The sequence below is a fragment of the Bubalus kerabau genome, chromosome 8 (genome assembly GCF_029407905.1).
Source record: "Bubalus kerabau isolate K-KA32 ecotype Philippines breed swamp buffalo chromosome 8, PCC_UOA_SB_1v2, whole genome shotgun sequence".
NCBI classification, from domain to species: domain Eukaryota; kingdom Metazoa; phylum Chordata; class Mammalia; order Artiodactyla; family Bovidae; genus Bubalus; species Bubalus kerabau.
The window spans coordinates 78,004,108-78,025,993 of record NC_073631.1 but is presented as its reverse complement, the minus strand read 5'-3'; the positions used below and the strand labels follow the sequence as shown (position 1 = coordinate 78,025,993).

The 21,886-nt window shown below is 49.7% G+C and overlaps 1 protein-coding gene and 1 non-coding gene across 5 annotated transcripts in view; one reads left to right on the top strand and one right to left on the bottom strand.

The window, feature by feature from the left end:
• TNS3 (tensin 3) overlaps window positions 1–10,624 on the bottom strand; it is a 223,066-nt gene extending 212,442 nt beyond the window's left edge. For 2 of the 4 annotated variants that reach the window (XM_055590657.1, XM_055590659.1), the window contains exon 1: window positions 10,454–10,624. The gene's annotated coding sequence lies outside the window, so the exon portion shown is untranslated. Of the gene's footprint in view, window positions 1–9,992; window positions 10,167–10,453 lie in introns of those variants that run through there. The other 2 variants (XM_055590655.1, XM_055590656.1) reach the window with 1 other exon arrangement.
• A 1,547-nt stretch (window positions 10,625–12,171) lies between these two features.
• Window positions 12,172–12,309, top strand: LOC129659742 (small Cajal body-specific RNA 20). Its single transcript, XR_008718217.1, has one exon. It is a non-coding gene; the product is annotated as a small Cajal body-specific RNA 20 (non-coding RNA).
• Window positions 12,310–21,886: the final 9,577 nt, after the last annotated feature.

The window sequence follows — 21,886 nt, the reverse complement described above, 5'->3', positions numbered from 1 at the left end:
AACTTTCTATAATACAACAACTTAAAATATGGCTACTTTCCAAGAAAATAACAGTGGGCTAGATTCTCAAGCCTGTAAAAGAAGTGTCAACTGCCCTCCTCTGAAAGTTCATGGAATACACTGCAAAGCAAAACTCCCAGAAAGAAGAAAATGGTGGCCCTGGGCGGGCCGGGGGGTGGAAATTAATGAAACCCTGGGAAAATATGCAAGCACCTCCCTCTCTTCTTGTAAAGAACCGGCTTCTCAAATGTTTCCACTTAGCTGTGGAATTGTTCCTCCTCTAGTGAAGGCTTACAGTAGGGAGGCTCCAGAGGCAGAGGCCTTGACCAAGGTCACACAGGCGTCCCTCAGCTCCTTCCAAAGCCCTTATCACATGAAGATAGAGGAAGCCTTGGTTCCTGTCCTTGGAAGAGCTCAGACTTTTGTGAGGAGAGATACAAACAACACGTACATGGCCCAACCCCAGAGTACATCAGAAGACCAAGGACATGCTAACTGGGCATCAGAAGGGCAATGTGAGCCTGTGACTGTCAAGCTCCCTCCCAGAGGACATGCGCTTGGGTAGGAAGAGCCCGGGGCCCCACAGACCCACCTCCTTCCCAGGAGCTCTACCTCAGGGAGCCGGGCTAGCATGGCGAAAAAGCCCTCTGGATTCAGTTCCTAGAAAGGCTGAATGACAAAGTGAAAAGAAGAGTAACGACAAGATACCTAGTATGTACACGCATGCCAAGTTGCTTCAGTCGTGTCTGACTCTTTGCGACCCTACGTACTATATAGCCCACCAGGCTCCTCTGTCCATGGGATTCTCCAGGCAAGAATACTAGAGTGGGTTGCCATGCCCTCCTCCAGAGAATCTTCCCAACCCAGGGATCAAACCTATGTCTCTTACATTTCCTACATTGGCAGGAGGGTTCTTTACCACCAGCGCCACCAGGAAGCCCAGTGTGTACATGACATTACATTTACCCCAACAACCCAGGGAGGTCCTTTATACCAATTGCCCGTGTTCAGCAGCACTTCAGAGGAGCAAGGTGTCTGTCCCAGGGTCACACAGAGAGGCAGGACCCAGGCTGCAGTGTTCACTGCAGAGCCCACTCCCTTTTTGCCCTGGCCCCAGAGTAAACAGGCAAGACCATGCCATTTCCAGCAGCATCAGAAGACACAGAGAAGCTGATATCCTAAAAGTGCACGGGCCTGACAACAGACAGAACGCATCAGAAACAACCAGTGAAGCCAAATGGAAGGAAGGAGGGAAATGCAGGGGTCGAGGGAGAGCAGACAAGAAAGATCACTGTTGGCCAAAAGTCTTCGTCAGCTCCAGCCTGTTAATCCAACTTATCTTGGCAGTGAAACCTGAGAGCTGAGCCTGTCTGGACCCCACTAGAACATTATTAGTTGCAGAGCTGAGTTCAGCCCCGACAGGTTCTAGCTGGACACTGGCCAAGATTCCTGGTCACAAAGCCTCCCAGAGCCAAGGTCAGCATGACAGCAGCTCCGATGCACGTAATCCCATCAGCACGTGGCAGACCACAGGGCACAGTGCCAGGCCCTGACCCTGGTGCCTTTGTGAAGACCTCACTGGGCAAGGGCCTCGCTCACGTCCACCCACTGTTGGCCACAGGACCCAGGAGCAGGGAAGAAAACCTGGCCCTTCAGGGCACAACAAGCAGTCTAGGTAGAGGGGCTGTGTCCCAGCCAGGCCTGCACATACCTCCCTGTGGGCTACACACAAAATCAGTGACCAGCGGATCCCCAGCAGGCCAGAGCTCAGAGGCTGCTTCTTTCACCTTCTGAAAGCAGCAGCTCTAATAAGAATCCAGCCCAGCAGCTAGGAGCTCATGCAAGCATGGCCATCACTCTGCAAGGCTATAAGGCTCATCACTGTGATAACTGTGAAGTCAAGGCAGAAATATGGGAAATGCTTAGGGTAAGATATAGGCTTGGGAAAACCATCAGCATAAAAAGTACATACATACACACACCACACGTCTAACACTGTGTGCTAATTCACTTCAGTTGTGTCCAACTCTTGTGACCCCATGAACTGTAGCCACAGCCTGCCAGGCTCCTCGGTCCACGGGATTCTTCAGGCAAGAATACTGGAGGGGGTGGCCCATATCCTCCTCCAGGGGATCTTCCTAACCCAGGGATCAAACCATTGTCTCTTCGGTCTCCTGCATTAGCAGGTGGGCTCTTCACCACTAGCGCCACTTGGGAAGCCCAAACCTCAAACTCTTACAAAAACCAAGCCGGAAAGAGGAAGATGATCACGTATTTGTAAGTGTGAGAATGGGGGAGCTTTTATAAATGTTTAAACATCATTTAAGTCTTGATAGTGTTTCTAACAAGAAACATACTCTATAAAAATGCATTATGCTCTTACAGATGACCTACAGTTTGGACTTTTTTGCATTTAAATGGGCGCAGGGAGGAGCAAAGAGCAAAAGAAGTCACTCTCTTGTTGCCAGTCACCCATCTCACCCAAAGTCTTCATCAGCCTGGCCAGCCCTCAGACCAAAGACTTTCCTATTTGTTATGCTAAGAGCCACCTTCCTCAGGGGCCTGTGCACAGCTGCCCCGCCCCTCCACAAGCCAGCAGGGCAGCTCAGCAGCAGCCGATGCAGGCGGGCGCCCCGGGGTCGGGTCGGCTCAGCCCCACACCCCTAAAAGCTGGGTGCACACTCGCTTCTCCTGCAGGTCAAGGCCCACTGTCCCCCCACCTGACCTTCACTCCTGTCCCCCCACCACGCTGGTACGCCCCTTATTCTGGGCCACAGGATCTGCGGGGCTAAAATGTCTTCAGGCTCCACAGTTCTCTGACCACCTAGCCCAGTAAGCTGTCCTTCCTCTGTGGTTGCACCCATGCACATTTCCTGTGTGCAGACTGAGCTCCCTACCCAAGCCCCCACTGCTCCAAGGTGGCCAGCACTCATGAGACCTGCCACCCCCATTAGCATGGAAGGCTAAGACTTTGACACAAGGTTCCTAGTTTCTGGAGCTGAATGCTGGTGTCCTCTTCTTCCTCTGCCTTCCTCAATCCCTTCCCTCTTCTGGAAACACAAAAGGCAGCTCCTGCCCAAGGCCTCTGCCCTCACTGACCCTCCATCCGATGGCTCCTTCCCCAAGCACCCAGGATTCACTGACTCTGATACATCCTTCTGCCCATCATCTCCCTCCAAAGAAGCCCCACCAAAAGCCCAGTGCTCAGGGCCTGAACCCGGCCTGAGCCAGGAAGCCTCTATAACAGGGGACAATATAAGGATGAACCACCTCCTTTGAAGCCCAACCAATTCTGCAAATGCCCACACTAGAAACGATGCCAGCAATTCTGGTCCAACATGTTCCAGCACTGGGGGTAGGGCCTGCTAGTTGGCATTCCTGACTTGAGATGGTGAATACATTCTTAAAGGGTAAAAATTAACCAGCGTCCACCAGCATCCGGTCCAGCGGGCTCCATGTACTGATCAGAAGAGTTGCTTCCCAAAGGCACAGCCACCTTCATCGCCATTTCATCAAGGCTAAGCCAGAGCAGGGCCCAGGTCTGTGTTGTTCCCGAGGAAACCTGGAGTAATTGCACTCATACATCATAGGTTCTGGCATGCGGGTCCCAGACTGAACCATTTATCCAAATTAAAACCATTCTCCAGAAACAAAATCAGACCCTTTTAATTGAAAAATAAAACCAAGCAAACCCTAAAGCCTCCTTTTTTTTTTTTCTTAATGAAAGACATTCTTCCTGCTTTCTCATTCCATTAATCACTGAGTTTATACAATCTGTCAAAATAGCTTGGTAAAAAGTCTTCTCTTCCTTTTCCTGCAGGCCTGGTTTTTCCCAGCAGGCGCCAACCCGGCCAGGAGTTCAGGCACGCGGGTGAGCACGAAGAGGATTCAGCCAGCACGCCGTTTCTCAACTGCAATTTGACCTTATATCTCAAGGGACTTCCAAAAGCTTGTGTTCACTTCTAGGTATACACCCCAGAGAAGTGAGAGCAGGGACCCAAACACATACCTACACACCCATGTTCAGAGAAGAGTTACTCAAAATAGCCAAAAGGTGAAAGTAACCCAAGTGTCTACCAGAGGAAACCTGGATAAAGTGGTCTTTAAGTACAATGAACTATTCCAGAAGGAAATCCTGGTACATCCTACAACATTGATGAAACCCGAGGACATTAAGTAAAGTGAAATAAGCCAGTCACAAAACACCAAATATTGTATGATTCCACTTCCATAAGGCACCTAGGGCAGTAAAATTCATAGAAATGGAAAGCTGAATGGTGGGTGATGGGCTGTGGAAGGAAGAAAGAGGAGTTAGTGCTTACTGGGGATGGAGTTGGTTTTGCAAAATGAGAACAGTTCTGCATATGATGATTTCACAATATCAAAGCACCAATGCCACTAATGTACACTTGAAAATGGTTATGTTACGTGCATTTTCCCACAATCAAAAATAGTTTATGTTCTTTGACCTTAGAAGTCCTTCCAAGAACATGACTGGCCAGGATCTTGCCCAATCTCTATGCAAGAATGCACACAAGGCTGCAAGTGACCAGAGGACTAATAAATGGTCATCACGTACATACTGGGTTCTGTACTGTGTGAATGAATTCACTTGTGTGAATGCGGAGTTAGTTACAAGTGGGGAAGTGCTTACACTGCCGCACTGTTGCTAATACGTACGATCTCAGATTGGTAAACTTGAAAAACATAGAATGCACACAGCATACAAGAGGGTGAAAACACTGCTCCATGGGTGGCACTATTAGGCCACATTTCCTGCATTTTTAACATTTCTCCCTTTTTTCTACGTGTACAAAAAATATATTACACAAAAACTACTTTGTAGAAAAAGAGTCAAAAATTAATTTAGGAAACCAAGTCACATCCATTACCTGGGAATCCCCTCCCACCCCCTGAGCAACATAGATGACAAACGTCCCCTCCCCTCCTAGGGCAGGACAAGAGAAAACATGCGCCCGGCCAGCTGAAAGCCAGTCCTGCCTCACTCAGCCACCAGTGGACACAAGCAGAGGTGTGTCCCCTTTCCTCCACCCCCAGCCACTTCAGATCTTTCCAGAGAAGACAAACTGGAAACACACCTGGCCAAGATCTAAAGGAGACTCCCACATCCCCCACCACCTCCTCCAGTTATAACAAAGGATTGCCCCCGACAGGGATCAGATAGGGACTCCAAGAATGCAGAAGTGATGTTTCAACAGGAGCCCCAGGGTGGGGGCGGGGGGTGGGGGGAGCAGTGACAATTCGGCAGAATGAGAGTGAGCAGTGGCCCAAGAGCCAGCAAGCAGAAGGGACAGACACCCTGGGCCACACAGGAGACCCAGTCATCAACAAAACAGCACCCAGGAGGAGCGCTGGTGTGAGCCCCTCGGAACGCAGTGACGTCCCCAGGCTGCAGGTGGGGAACCAAGAGGGCAGCCTCGGGACAAAGGGTGCCTTTTACCCCACATCTGTGGCTGCCAGAGCCTGGCTCTCTCCTCCCAGCACGCTGCCTTCACCGTACCTTTGATGTGCGTCCAAAATCACCAGTGGTGAGGGGTGAGCACTCAGGGAACCTCTGAGAAAGGTGATGGATTACGAGCGGAGGCGAGTCAATGGAGCCCTTTTGTTCCCGCAGCCAGCGCCGCAGCCCTGTCGTCGTCGTCCAGGAGGAATGTGTACAGAACGCAGACGCCCCAGCTAATGGCCCGGCTTGGCCCTGGGGCGACATGCATGGCCAGATGAAGGCTGCTCCCCCACGCCCTGGGAGGCTCCACAACGAGTGAGATGCAACACAGAGCAGCTGTGGGCCAGGGTAATGTGGGAAGCGGATTCCCAAATCCTCCAGTGTGAAAAGCCCGGCTCCCAAGTTCCCGGGCCACAGCCGCCTCTCCCTGGAAGAAGAGCGGAGCAGGGTACTTGGCACACAAAGCCTTTGCCTCGGCCCCTCTCAGGAGCCTTGGCCATCTTCCACTGGGGCACCTATCTCATGAGTGTCTCTTTAAAACTTTAGGGTTTGTTGTTTATCACCAGTTTTGGAAAAGCTACACTCAAGAGGTACCAGGTCACACCGTGATGCTGCCACCCACTGAGACACAGTGAAAAGAGATGAGACCCTTCCCACCTGAGATGAGACTCAGCCCACAGGTGCAAGCTGGGCGGAGTGGCACCAACTGTCTGGAATGAGAATTCCCACAGATGTCACCTCCGTCTCAGAACAGAGCCAGGCCTGTTCTGTACAGCCAGTACACCTTAGTACAAGGTGTACTAAGTGCTATCAACTCCCCCAAGGAGAAGAGGACGAGGAAGGCAGGCAGCTGGCCACATGCCACAGTCACAGCCCAGGGAGGAAGGAAGAGGGACGAAGGCGGTGTCCGAGGAAGCAGCTGTGGCTGGAACCCAGGCCAGCTGTGGACAGTGGGCACCCGAGAGCTACGGAGCTTCCGCCAGGCACTTGAGGCAGGTCGAGAACCAGAGATCCCTGGGTTCCACTTTGGGACCCCCCCCCACAACACCACACCACCCCCTCCTTGCACATGCTCAGGCCCCCGTAACCAAGGGGACACGTGACTTCTGTGGGTGAGGGCCAGGCACAGGCTCTGTCCCCAGACAGACCTGAGTTACAACCAGCCCCATGACACAGGCAGGTGACTTAAGCTTGCTGAGTCTCAGTGTACATTCCGGAAAACAAAGATAAAAATATTTTCCTGCAACGTTGGGTGATGATCTATCTGATCGTGGAAAATAAGCACCCCCAGGTGCATGGGTGACCGCACCATCAGAAGAAGGCATTAATCTTGCAAGGTTACCAGGCTGGGAGCGGGGGAGGGAGGTGGCAGAACAAGGGCAAAGCCTTCTCTCCCAGAGTTGGTGTCTCTGGGGAGCACCCCCTTGGCACAATCAGGAAATGATCCACAAGAAGGAATTTTCCTTAAACATAAATTTTTCAGTAATTTAGCCCATTTGGGACCAAACATTAATACCAGATCATTGTCTTCCTTTTTTAAAAAATAACATAACTCTTTAAATGTCTAGGGGTCATTCTGATGACTATCTTCCCCTCAATGACACCGTAGGGCATTCTGACGGCTCCCAACAGTGAGCCCAGGTGGCAGTCATCCTCACTGGCTCCTCCCTCCTACCCAGCAGAGGAGCCCCCAGGGGGGTCTGGGACAGTAGGTGGGAGACATCCGGCCTCCCTGCACCAGGGACAGGCATACAGTTGGGACCCCAAGTGCATACAGAGCAGAACAGAGAGGTGTCCCCACAGGAGGGCCCAGTTCATGGATCTGGCAAGACACCTGGCTGACACACACCAAAATGAAGGTGGGGGGGCGGGGACAGGTGCTCACCAAACACATTCCTAAAATTCAGAGTGCAATAGGAAGCTCCAGAAACCTGGAGATTCTAGTTTGCCGCTTTTATGGGAAAAGAACAGACAAGAAGCAGACAAGTGTTCCCACGCTGAGTCCACTTACAAATACAGAGTGGCGAATCTGCCTGGTCTGAGGCCTCAACATACTGGAAGATTCAAAACATCTTCTGAGCCTAAGAGAAGATAACTCACATTCAGCAGCATTTAGACTGATTTTTAACGTCTAGGTGTTTTAAAAAGCAGTGAGGCAGCACGGAGACTACATCCCCGCAGTCGGACAGTCGGGGTTTGAATATTAGCTCCACATGGACATCCCTGGGAAGATCGGGTCACATCGCACCGTCTCACACCTGCCTCTGCTTAGCCATGAGGGTTAACAGAAGCAATTCTTTCCATAGCTAGAGCAGCGCTCAGAATCTGGACAATAATGACGACAGTAAGATTCTAAAAACATTTGCTAACAGCCAGAAAAAGGTAGCTATTCGGAGTTAACAAAATGCCTATTGAACAAACCGACTAGCCAGACCTCTTGTTCTGGATTAATAGAGACAACTGCAAAGGATTCCAAGGGAACAGGGCCAGCCCTAGGTCATTGATGATCCCCCTAACTCACCGGGTCTCACAGGAAAGAACCTGGGGTTCAGGGTCTGCATACCTCAGGAACCCCATTACTCTCCAGCTTCTGCTGCCAGCAGACTCTTCAAACCCAGTCTCAAAACAGTCCTTTCTAAGACAAAGCGGAACCACGGTAAGGAAGCCTCTCTACTCCGGGAGCACTAGGTGGATGGGATACAAGGTAACTTTCTACCCGGGGGAGGCTGTTTCTCTAGCAGGAACACCCTGCCCCTGGCCTCCATAAGAGTCTGAGGGTGTAAGTGGAGGAGTCAGGGCAGGGTGTGGTTGGGAGACAAAAGGTTGTCCTCTAGCATGGTGGTGGTTTACGCCAGGCTGACCCTAGAGAAGGAGTACTGCAGGCACGGAGAGCCAGAGGACTGGGTCTGATCTGGTCCCTAAACATTCTGCCCTTTAACAAACATACTCATCTGTAAAATAGGCCTTGGGCCTTGCGTACAAGCTGCCATTGCCACATGGTGGGTCAGAAATCTCTCCCCCCTCAATCTTTCCCCTCTCTGTTCTTGCTTTGTGCCTTCCTCCCAGGCCATTTTTAATCCCATCAGTAATACCTCCTGCAGCCCAGGAACAGACTTCGACCTGGTGACATTTAGCTCCCAGGGTCACTTTTGCAAATAGCTCCATTTAAAACCAAGAGGTGCCAAAGCTACATTTTTATAAAAAGCCAAGTCAATTTGCATCCAGGAGTGCTCCCGGAGGCTACTCCTTTTTCTGTCTTCTCCGTGGTTTGTAAAGAAATGATTCATCTGCTGCTGCTGATAACTGTGACACCTCGGCTGAGAAATTTGCTGTCAGGACATGCATCCACTTGACAGACAAGTAGCAGCAACTTCAGGGCCCTGGAATTTCACTGTCCTGGACAAACCCTGGGCTTCACCCCCATGTTGATTGAGCAACAACTTGGGCAAGATATTTAACCTTTCTTTGCCTCTCAGTTTGCACATCTGTAAGATGGAGCAATTATCCCAGCTCCCTCCAAAGGTTGTTATTTAAGAGAATGCAATGCATGTATGCAAAGCATTTAGCACAAGCAAACATGTAGGATTTACTATGACCGTGTTGTTACTTTGCCTCTGGGGTCACTATTACTTTGTAAAATGACTAAGATTACTATTACTTTGTCTTTGAGGTCAGGAGTCTGGCCTTCTGCCAGTTCCCACAGTCAGCTCCCTGTGCACTGAGTTCCCCTCATTCCCTGCAGACTGGCCAAGCCCCCACCATCCTCCAGCTGCAGCGACTCCCTCGCCCCTCCAGGCCTCTGCACAGAAATGCCTTTCTTAATACTTGTCGATTGATTTGCAAATATAACCTCCCAGGCCCTAAAGAGGGGAAGAATCACAGGGACATAAATACCTCTTTCAAAAGGCAATGATCTAAAGCACTTCAAAAAAATAGTATCCACTGAGCACATATACCAAAATGCCAAGATGGTTAGTTCTGAAGGGCTAAGTGATATGGATGCAATGACAATTTTCAATCAAATTTTCAGTATATTTAGAGTCCTCCATGATCATGGGCTCAGGTTAGAGAGAGAGACTATGGGGGGTGGGGGGGACTGCCAGCAGATCAAAGTGTGTGAAGGACAGGGACACCCTAGGGGTCTGGGGGTGCTTCTAAGTGGGCAGCGACCTCCTTCAGTAGTGGTCTCCGAAGGCCCCACATTCCATGGGCTTTTATTTTTTAACCAGCGCTGTCTCAAGAATTGGAGTGGAGCTCTTCAGCCCCTTCCCGCCACACAGATTTTCAAATCACTTCAAGCAAAAGACCCCGGCTCATTTATCAGACCCCGACGGCGCCCACCGAGTCCCAGACCCTCCCTCTTCCTGCCTGTCAGCTACAGCGCCGGCGTGCCAGCAGGCACGTGCCACAGGTGGCCTCGGCCACGCACGCCCCCGGCCTGGTTCCCGCTCCTTCAGAAGTTAGGAAGGAAGCACCAAGGGACCCCCTGCTTCCCGCCCAACACAGGGAAAGGGAAAAAGAAACGCACCGGAAAGCCTGCTTGCAAAGAGCCGGAGAAGGGTCCTGAGCCTTCTCATTGCAGCTCCAAGCTCGGCTCTCCGCTGCGGAGTCTCAGGACTCGTCCTAGAGAGCGAAGTTCACCCGGGCGCCGCCGCAACAGTGCCGCTCTGGCCCGCGGGCCCCCGATCGAGCTGGCCTGCTCCCCGGCTGCATCCGCCCGCCCCAGCGCTGTCCCCGCGCCCCAGTCCCCAAACAGCGTCCGGGACCCTGGCCGATCCCGCCCGCGCCCTCGCCGCGTTCACCAGCCTCCGTCCCTAAGTCCTGCTCCCTGGTACCCCGGATCCCGGCCGAGCTCTCGGTCCCCGCTCGCCCCAGCTCAGGTCCCCGCGCGCGCGGAACTCCGTTTGCCCGCGCGCCCCGAGCCCCTGGAGCGGACGCTGGCGCCAGCTCGAAACAAAGAGGTTGGCGGTGCGCTCCCCGCTCCAGTACCTGGGCGAGCGGCGGCGCGGTCGGTCCCGCGGGGCGATGGCCGCAGCAGGCAGGGCTCCGAACAGCGCAAGCAGCGCGCGGGCGGGCCCGTCCTCCTGGCTCGCGGCCGCGCCCGCCGCAGGGCCCCCTCGAGGCGGCACGGGCAATCGCCGCCGCCGCGCCCTGGCCGGCCGGTCACCTGGCCTCATCGCCCTAACAATGCGGCGCGTTCCAGGCGCGCCCCGGGCCCCGTGCGCCTCTGGGACCTCCCTAAGTTGGCCAGGTGGAACCGGGAATTATTAGACCCGTTGAGCAGCCCAGATTCAAAGTGTTCAGGGGGCTGGTGTGTTCCGGATGGGCAAGCGATTTCCTGATTCCTGCACAGCTGGTTCATTTTTTCGTTAATTCATTCATTCGGCACTCTAAGTATTGTGTGTAAGAAAGCAAAATTTCGCTGCCAGCCTGTAACTCACAGAAGTAAGCTACCGGGAGTAATGCAGACATAAAGGAACAAGGCAGTGACAGAGGCTTTGGAAGCCCTGGAAAGTCCGACCAGTGGAGGGAAGGAGTGGGGAAAGATTTCAGAAATCACCTCTTCTTAAAATGAGGAGAAGGAAATGATAACCCACTCCAGTATTCTTGCCTATACCGTGGACAGAGGAGCCTGGTGGGCTGCTGTCCATAGGGTTGCAGAGAGTCGGACACGACTGAAGCGACTTAGCATGCATACATGCATTGGAGAAGGAAATGGCAACCCACTCCAGTATTCTTGCCTGGAGAATCCCAGGGACAGAGGAGCCTGGTGGGCTGCCGTCTATGGGGTCGCATAGAGTTGAACGCGACTGAGCGACTTAGCAGCAGCAGCAGAAGCTTCTTAAAATGAAAGGGGAGAAATGAGCAAGAAATGAGCAGGCCAGGAGTGGACAAGAAGAAGGCTGCAGACAGAGGATCCAGAGGAGGAAACACAGATGGATGCCAACACCCCCAAGACAGAGACGGCCCCTCATCTGTCCCTCAGACTTGACTTCCCTATTGGTGAAATGTGGGGAGTGGACTGAATGCTCTTGAATTCCCCTTGTAAGACATATGCCCGTGTGCAGAATTAGAAGTGCTATTCCTCCTGTACAAAAGAACAGTTTCATCGGCACTTTATCTTGTGAACACACAAAGACCCTGACACAAAGAAGACTTTCCAGGAAGGTACTCCACTCTACATCCTGCAGAAGCTATTTAAGATTGTATCTGTCACTCCGACCAAATGTTCTTGGACTCTCACCTGAAAAAGTGGGCATATCTCAGAGTGCAATTACCAGGAACTGTCCCTGATTCAGAAATGAAGTACCTTAATCTACCCCGGCCTTTTGGGTCCAGCTCTGCCCATCCTGCCCATGCACAGAGCAGAAAAACACAGCTTGTCAGGACCAGTAGAGAGACTCAACAAGAAAATCATTCATGAATGGACTTCTTTCAAAGTAGCCAGCTGGGACTTCCCTGGTGGCCCAGTGATTAAGAATTCACCTGCCAGGGCCTCTCTCCCATAGAGCTGTAAAAGTGAAACTGTTGGTGGTTCGGTTGTGACTCTGCAACCCCATGGACTGTAGCCTGACAGGCTCCTCTGCTCATAGAATTCTCCAGACAAGAATACTGGAGTGGGTAGCCATTTCCTTCTCCAGGAGACCTTCCCCCCCCAGGGTTCGAACCCAGGTCTCCTGTGTTGCAGGCGGATTCTTTATCATCTGAGCCACCAGGGAAGCATAGAGCTGAAGGAGGTCCCTTTTCTCCTCAGCCAGGACTGGAGGCCAAAATCAGCCCTTGAGAGTCATTGTCGTTGGGGCCGCCATGAGCTGGGAAGCCGTGTTTTCCTACCCCAGACATTTGTAGAAAAGAAAAAAAAAAAATCTGCCTGCCAACCACAGGCTCGACCCTTGGTCCAAAAAGATCCCATATACCACGGCCCAACTAAGCTTGTACACCACCACAAGTACTGAGCCTGCACTCCAGAGCCCGAGAGCTACGGAAGCCCGTGCACTTGGAACCCATGCTCCACAACAAGAGAAGTCACCTCAATGAGACGCCTGCACAGTGCAACTAGAGAATAGCCACCACTCATCACAACTAGAAGACCCATCGCAGCCAAAAATAAATAAAGTAGCCAGTCATCAAAAATTTTGTGGCCCTGGATCCAAAGTAAGCCTGTCCAGGGAGGAGACACAGCAGACCTTTTGTTTCATTCCTGAGGACCAAGGCCAGGTCTGCTCAAATTCTACTCCCATCATTCACCATCTCTTCAAAAGGATTTGACCAATCCCTAGAGAGATAAGAATGCCTTCCTCAGTGATCAATGCAAAGAAAGAGAGAAAAACAGTAGAATGGGAAAGACTATAGAGATCTCTTCAAGAAAATTAGAGATACCATGGGAACATTTCATGCAAAGATGGGCCCAATAAAGGACAGAAATGGTATGGACCTAACAGAAGCAGAAGATATTATTAAGAAGAGGTGGCAAAAATACACAGAAGAACTGTACAAAAAAGATCTTCACGACCCAGATAATCATGGTGTGATCACTCACCTAGAGCCAGACATCCTGGAATGACAACTCAAGTGGACCTTAGGGAGAATCACTACAAACAAAACTAGTGGAGGTGATGGAATTCCAGTTGAGCTATTTCAAATCCTAAAAGATGATGCTGTGAAAGTGCTGCACTCAATATGCCAGAAAATTTGGAAAACTCAGCAGTGGCCACAGGACTGGAAAAGGTCAGTTTTCATTCCAATCCCAAAGAAAGGCAATGCCAAAGAGTGCTCAAACTATTGCACAATTGCACTCATCTCACATGCTAGCAAAGTAATGCCCAAAATTCTCCAAGGCAGCTTCAACAGTATGTGAACTATGAACTTCCAGATGTTCAAGCTGGATTTAGAAAAGACAGAGGAACCAGAGATCAAATTGCCAACATCCATCGGATCATTGAAAAAGCAAGAGAGTTCCAGAAAAACATTTACTTCTGCTTTATTGACTATGCCAAAGCCTTTGACTGTGTGGATCACAACAAACCGTGGAAAATTCTGAAAGAGATAGGAATACCAGACCACCTGACCTGCCTCCTGAGAAATCTGTATGCAGATTAAGAAGCAACAGTTAGAACTGGACATGGAACAACAGACTGGTTCCAAATTTGGAAAAGGAGTACTTCAAGGCTGTATATTGTCACCCTGCTTATTTAACTTATATGCAGAGTACATCATGAGAATTGCTGGGCTGGATGAAGCACAAGCTGGAATCAAGATTGCCGGGAGAAATATCAGTAACCTCAGATTAGCAGATGACACCACCCTTCTGGTAGAAAGTGAAGAAGAACTAAAGAGCCTCTTAATAAAAGTGAAAGAGGAGAGCGAAAAGGTTGGCTTAAAACTTAACATTCAGAAAACTAAGATCAGGGCATCCAGTCCCATCACTTCATGGCAAATAGATGGGGAAACAATGGAAACAGTGACAGACTTTATTTTGGGGGGCTCTAAAATCACTGCAGATGGTGATTGCAGCCATGAAATAAAAAGACATTTGCTCCTTGGAAGAAAAATTATGACCAACCTAGATAGCATATTAAAAAGCAGAGACATTACTTTGTCAACAAAGCTCCGTCTAGTTAAAGCTGTGGTTTTTCTAATAGTCATATATGGATGTGAGAGTCGGACTATAAAGAAAGTTGAGTGCCAAAGAATTGATGGCTTTTTAACTGTGGTATTGGAGAAGGCTCTTGAGAGTCCCTTGAACAGCAAGGGTATCCAAACCAGTCCATCCTAAAAGAGGGCAGTCCTGAATATTCATTGGAAGGACTGATGCTGAAGCTGAAGCTCCAATACTCTGGCCACCTGATGCAAAGAACTGACTCATTGGAAAAGACCCTGATGCTGGGAAGGATTGAAGGCGGGAGGAAAATGGGATGACAAAGGATAAGATGGTTGGATGGCATCACTGACTCAATGGACATGAGTTTGAGTAAGCTCTGGTAGTTGGTAATAGACAGGGAAGCCTGGTGTGCTGCAGTCCGTGGGGTCGCAAAGAGTTGGACATGACTGAATGACTAAACTGAACTGAACTGCACTGCTCTGATTTCTCAAGAAGTCAAAATCACTGGACTTTCATTCCAAGCTGAGCAGGGCATTCATTCCCTGAGGCAAAAGCTTCCTGAACCCTGAGCCCCAGGCCTGGGAAACAGAGCAGGCATTTTTCCTGCCCTCTAGGATACCTTAGCCCAAGAGGTAACAGGATGAAACAGGAGGTGTGGAGGGAAAGAGCCTCAGGGGAGGTGGAGAGGTCACAGCCAGCTGATTCCTAAATGGGAATGAGGCAGGTAATATTACTATCTCCTTTTACTGATAGGCTAAAATCATAGGTAACTTGCCCGAGGTCACTCTTGGGTCAACTACAGAATATGATAAAGATCCAGGATGATCAAGCCAACAAGTTACCCTAATTTTATTTTTCCAAATACTCTGCTCATCCATCTAGCTCAAATGTACTGAGCTGTGTCTTTGCTTAAATGTCTCTCCCACTAGACTCCCTGGGGTGGGGGGCAGAGGGTGGTGGTGGTGATAAGAGCCAACAAGTCTATCTTGCATCTTTGCATCACAAAATCTAGCACAACATCAAGGCCATACTAGCTGAATGACTACATGAATTTGGTATTGCAATATGAGGTATTGAGGTATCATGAGGTATTGAGGTATCATGAGGTATTGCAATATCCAGTATCCACTTGTAGGAGCTGGGTTGGTAAGTTTGCCCAAGATTCCACAGCTACGGCTTCCCTGGTGGTCTAGCGGTTAAGAATCTGTCTACCAATGCAGGTGACATGGGTTCAATCCCTGGTTCAGGAAGATGCCACATGCCAAGGAGCACCTAAGCCTGTGCACCGCAGTGAAAACACAACTAGCCCCCATGGCCACAACTAGAGAAAGCCTGTGCACAGCAATGAAGACCTAGCACAGCCAAAAATAAATAAATAAACACTTAGGGGGGAAAAAATCCACATCTGAGAAGCTGGGATTCACCCTTATTTCTGGGGCCATGGTGACTTAGACACCCATTCATGCAGTGTCTGTCCTCACACCTACAGTGTCTTTGAAAGGCGGAAGGCACCCTGGGCCTGGTGTCCCCTTGTATTCTCTGCTAACCCATGCAGCTGGCTCCTTGATTCACTGAAGTACAGACTCCACACCTGGCCCAGAGGCTCCTAAGGGGTGGCCCATGCCCCATGAGGCTGTCCTGAGTCTAGGGACTCTGAACTTCACAGACTGACCTTTTGAATTCCCAAGAATTTAAACAAAAACAAGGCATGTAGCAATTATCTAAAAGGGAGTGCACATTTTTTTCCATCCGTACCCATCCAAAAATATCTCAAATCTGAAAACAAAAGTCTCAAACCAGTTTAGAGGAGGGAAAAGCAGGCATATGCCAAGAGTGGCAGTTCCCTTCCCAGCACTCCACGGGTGGGGGCTGGCCAGGAAGCACTGATACCTCTGTCCCTTCAACCCCTCTCTGCAGCTTCAGTCCAGTTCCTCTAGGCCGGGAGTTCTGAAAGAACTTTTTAGAAACCTGTCATTGCCATAAAGATGGTCTTGGCCATGGCAAAAGTCTGATACATTCTTGTCCTTAGATCAAAGGTAATACATGAGCAATGATTTGGATTTTTTTTTTGTAATTCCTTTGTCTTAAAAGTTGATATTGTCCAAAGATACCCTGAAAGGGGCAGTGGGAAACATTATACAAGATATAGTTACCTGGATCCACAGTGCTGTGAGGAAAGGGTGGAGCAGGAGTGGGAGGACATGCCTTAAGATATGGTGTCCCTCTAGACCCCCGTGGGACCATCACCCTCTCCTCCCTTTCCTTCTCCCCCTCAACACACAGTCCTTACCCACAATTCAATGCCTTGCCTTTTCTATACCCCAGAACCTTTTGCGAGTATATGGAACCTTGGTACTCTCTCCCTGAAAATGCACAGGCACACCAGCTTCTGCAAGGTGGGCTCCAGGAACCCACTGTCTGGACACAAATTAACTCTTTGTGCTGCTGGCCCCACCCGGTCCCACGAAAGTGGGATCCTAGATGGTCACGATCAGGGATCACGATTGGGGATCACGCCCTGGGAAGTGATAGGAGGGCGGGTGACATGGAAGAGTGGTGCCGTGACCCACCCCAGGGAGTGCTGGGAATTTCCTGGGGCCACAAGGGTCAGTCTTGGTTGTGAGCCACTCCCAAAGCAGGGGCGACCTCAGACAAGGCCAGCCTTTGCAGCTTCAGATATCCCCAAAGGAGGCTGAGGGCTGAGTGTTGCTTCCCAGTGGCCAGGTCAATGAATGTTCACTGGGGAGGGATCTGAGTCACTATTGCAGAGCCAGCTACACTCCCTTGGGATGCTCTTTGCCCAAGAGCTGTACCCAGCACTGGAACCACCCCAGGAAGAACTGACTGATCTCTGGGCTCTCTCCATATTGAGAACAGGACTGCCCATCCTCTTTGTGCCCCAGGAGCAGCCTGCTGATCGAACCCTGCTGGGCTCCATCCTGAGGGTACTGGGGGTGCTTTCCCTTCCCCAGTGACAAGCAGGCCTCACTGGGAAAAGCAGAAGTCCTGTGCTCTCCTTCCTTTTGGTTCCCTGGAGTGGCACTTAGAGTAGCAGCCCAGGAAACCCACAGCAAAGAGCGTCAGAACAAACGTGATGACAGCAGAGAGGAAAGATAGACTGTCCTAAGCAGATGTGATCAGGATGTGTGTGATGTGAAAATCTGGTGCTAGTCAGTGCCCGAATCATGGGGTTTTCTGTCTCTACAGCCAAGCTCACTCTTAACAGAATCAGAATACACAGATCCATCTGCATGCTCTTCTCAAGATGTCTGGAGAAAAGAGGAGATAACAGTCCCCTCAAGGAGGAGCGAGGAGACTTGTCCTCCCCTCCTGACTGTTATTTTTGACCACCAGCACCTCCGCCTCCCCCAGTCTTCACCTTACACATCTGGTCGGCTGGGGACCCTTAACCAGGAAGTCATTCCCCTGCACTGAAGCCCTTGTGACCCTTGGCGCTCCCTCCTGCCTTTTAGCTGGACTGACCGCTAGTTCCTTGTGCTCAGGGACTCCATCTCGCAGCTCTGCATCCCTAGCAGATATAGGGGGACATGGCTGGTTCTAAGACTGGGGCAGGAAGCCTATGAGGTGAGCTGCAGAACAGAGAACAAAAGGTGAGCTCAGAGAACAAAAGGATCAAGGCCACCCATCAAAGGAACACAGCAGAGGGGTCAACTCGAAATGGTTCCCAGTGACCAAACCTGAGCAATTTGAGCAAAAAAATAAATAAACACTATAGCTTTGCGTTGTAATTTAAAATATAAAATTAAATGCCCATGAGTCCATTACTGATTGAATGAATAAATGGGGAGAATAGGCAAAACTCCCTTACAGAAGAATTCCAAATAATTTTTGTAGATAGCTCCAACACATGCAATGGACACCACCCCTAGAGTGTGGGTCTTGCTTAGCACTTCCTTCCAAAGAATCAAGTGTGAAGGAGCAACTCTACAGTGGAGAAACTTGACAGATGTGACCTCAGCCAAGTGATCAAGGTCACCACTGATGAGTCATGTTGAGAGTGTGTGCCCTTGACCTGATGGAGTGAGAATGGCACCCCAAGGCCTTCCTCCCAATAACCAGGAATCCCTGCCTAACTGTGAGTGAGCATCAGATACATCTCGACCGACGGACAAAACACCCGACCTCCTCAAAACTCTCTAGGTCAACAGGAACAGGAAGTCTGAGAAACTGTCACAGCAAGGAAGCCTGAGGGAACACGATGATTAAATGTCACAAGGTGTTCTGGATAGGATCCTGGCACAGAGAAAGGATAGTACAGAACATTCAGAGGTGTGGCCTCTGGAGAAGCTGCTGATCGAGTTAAGAATAATGCCCCCAGTACCAGTTCTTTAGCTGTGACCATGTGGCACGCTGATGTAAGATGTTAAGGGCTGGAAAAACTGGGCTGGAAAAATGGAACTCTGTGCAGTCCTTGCAACTTTTCTGTAAATCTAAAGCAATTCCCAAATAAAATGTCTGGTTTTTTTTTAAATGCCATTGAAGCTATAGGAAGAAAATGGCTTCTTTACAGATGGCAGCAGAGCTGTGCTTCCCTGACTGCAAATATCCTAGTGGAAAGCTGTCACGATGGATGGCCCCTCTGTGTCCAAGAATAACCCACGCATGCTAAGTCATTGTATCCAACTCTTGCAGTCGTATAGACCGTAGTTCACCAGTCTCCTCTGTCATGGGATTTTCCAGGCAAGAATACTGGAGTGGGTTGCCACTTCCTTCTCCAGGGGATCTTTCTGATACAGGGATACAGGGATGGAATCCGAGTCTCATGTCTCCTGCATTGGCAGGCGGGTTCTATACCACTAGTGCCACCTGGGAAGCCTAAGAGTAACTCAAGTGCCCCCAAATTTCCTATGAACTTCTGGCTACAAAGAAACATGCTTGCCTGGCGTGGGGAACTTGTCCAAACTGGAATTTATAGAAGTGTTAAGCTAGTTCCCTCAGTTTCCCTTTCATCCTCTTATTTCACCACTTCTTAAAAGTTTTTAATTTTTTTTTTAGTGAAATTCTAGATTCATTTAAAGAGAAATGAAATTTCCTGGATAAAGCATTTGTGTAATAATATTACTTCTGAATCTATGACTCAGAAATAAATGGATGAATAGATACATCTATACATTTAAGCATTAATAATTTTTGTTCAGAGCACACATTGTGAAAAAAGACATAATTCAGTCAATTCCTAAAACATACATATCACGATTACTTAAGATAACATGGATATTTAATTAAAATTTACAATATAACAATATCTAACTTTTCTCCTGTGGACATAAAAAGAAAAACACAATAATCCGTTTTACTCATTATATATTACAAAATTAGACAAACTTCATTACAAAATGAAGTTATAAGCAGTGTTTTATAACAATGATAGCAATTTAATTTTAAACAAATGTATTCACATCCTCTTCCTTTATCCTGTATATGTATCTAACTGGCAAGGCCTACTAGATTGCTGAAATCAGTAATAATCCAATCTATGATTTTTCAATTTTTTTTCTTTTTCATGTTTGGCATCTAACTCAAAAATACTGTGGAATGGGGTTCCCTGGCAGTCCAGTAGTTAAGAATTTGCCTTGCAATGCAGGGGACAGTCCTGGTCCAGGAAGATCCCACCTGCCACGGGGCAGCTAAGCCCATGCGCCACAACCACTGAAGCCCACGTGCCCTAGAGCCTGTGCTCTGCAACGAGAGAAGCCACTGCAGTGAGAAGCCCGCGCACGGCAACCAGAGAGTAGCCTCCTCTTACTGCAACTAGAGAAGCCCTGGGGACAGCAATGAAAACACAGCACAGCCAAATATAAAATCAGTAAGTCAATTTTTAAAAAATACCATGGGATGAGCAGTGCACAGTTCACAACATTCATGTGAAGGTAAGTCATGACTCCTGCACATGCTAAGTGCTATCTTCAGGTGCCTCCAAAAGACCCGAGGTTCCCCCAACAGAACCTGTAGGAAGGGAGCTCGTGGTCCACCTCTGGGTTGCCCACCTGTGCTCTCAGGTCCCAGCAGGCTCTGCTGACCACCCCGACAGAGCCCAGGACAGCTGAGAACTGATATTGTGCCCAGCCCCGTTCCAGGCCTGCTGAGGTCAGCTCCCTGACCATGACTGACCAACCATGAGCCAGACTGCGTTTGGACCTCCTGACCAGGAGCACAGTGCTCAGCAACCTGCCCAGGGCCCAATAGGCCACATGGACAGCAATATTTCCCCACCAAAGAACAGAAGAATAAACGTATTGTAGGGCAGGGGGCCGGGTGGTAGACACAGAGACCCTATCCCTATAGACCCACAGACATATTCCCATATCCTGTGTCAGACCCACCTGCAGGGCCTGAGACAGATCACGTTCTCAGGTCAGGTCGTGAGCTCCTGCCCTGTTTGCGGCCAGGAAAGGCCAGGCAAAGCTTGTTGGTGTAACTGAGCAGACCCTGTGTTGCCTTCCTGGGACAGGCCCTTCCCCATATCCTCAGTTGAAGCTCCTCTCTAAAGTACCTAGATAACAGTATCTGATGCACATGTCCTGAGTTGTTTTACTGATGTGAACCCTCCCCACATCCACCACCACCAAACGGATGATGTTAATTACTTGATGACCATGAGCTCATAGCCCCAAGCCTCTTGGAGCCTAAGAGTTGATAATGTTAAACCCTGTGACACCATCCTGTACCTCACCATCACCAATCAGAGAATTGTGCACTAGTTGATCCTGTATCTTTCAACAACCCTCTCTCACCTGGCTTTTAAAAATGCTTAGCCAAAAGTCTTGGGAAGTTTGGGGTTTTTTAGAGCATGAGCCACCCGTCTTCTCGTATGGTCCTGCAATAAACCTTTCTCTGCTCCAAATTCCAGTGTTTCAGTTTGTTTGTTCTCATTTGGCATCAGGCACACAGATTTAAGCTAACATTTGGAAGCTGGTCTGCAGTCCCAGGCCTGGTACTTCAGAGGGGAGTTACAACAGAGGAATGAGACTGCCAAGACTGAAGACGAAAAGGAAATGGGATCTCTGCAGGTTGCACAGAATCCCAGGCACTGCCAGAGCCACTAGTGACATGGACATGAACACGTGGAGGAGAGCTTCAGGGCACAGGGGAAAAGACCACATGAGGGACAGCAAGCAGGAGCTCCCCCACAGGAGCCCCATGAGGCATCTCTTCCTGCAGATCACAGGCATCTTCAGCCACATCCTACTTGTGACTGACGAATCAGAGGCTGTAATAGGCAGAATTGTGTCCCCGCAAAACTGATGTGTTAAAGTCCTAACTCCTCTTATCTCAGTGTGACTGTATGTGGAGATGGGGCCTGTAAAGGGGTGATTAAGGTAAAATGGGGGCTTCCCTTGTAGCTCAGTCAGTAAAGAATCTGTCTGCAATGCAGGAGACCCAGGTTCGATTCCCAGATCGGGAAGATCCTCTGGAGAAGGCAATGGCAACCCACTCCAGTATTCTTGACTGGAGAATCCCATGGACAGAGGAGCCTTGCAGGCTACAGTCTATGGGCTCACAAGAGTTGGATACAACTTAGCAACTAAACCACCACCAAGGTAACATGAGGTCATTAGAGGGGACTAATCTGCTGGGAGGGATTGGGGGCAGGACAAGGGGATGACAGAGGATGAGATGGCTGGACGGCATCACCGACTTGATGGACGTTGAGTCTGAATGAACTCCGGGAGTTGGTGATGGACAGGGAGGCCTGGCGTGCTGCGATTCATGGTGTCACAAAGAGTCGGACACGACTGAGCGACTGAACTGAACTGAACTGAATCTCTTCTTATGAGAAGAAGATATTGGGACATAGA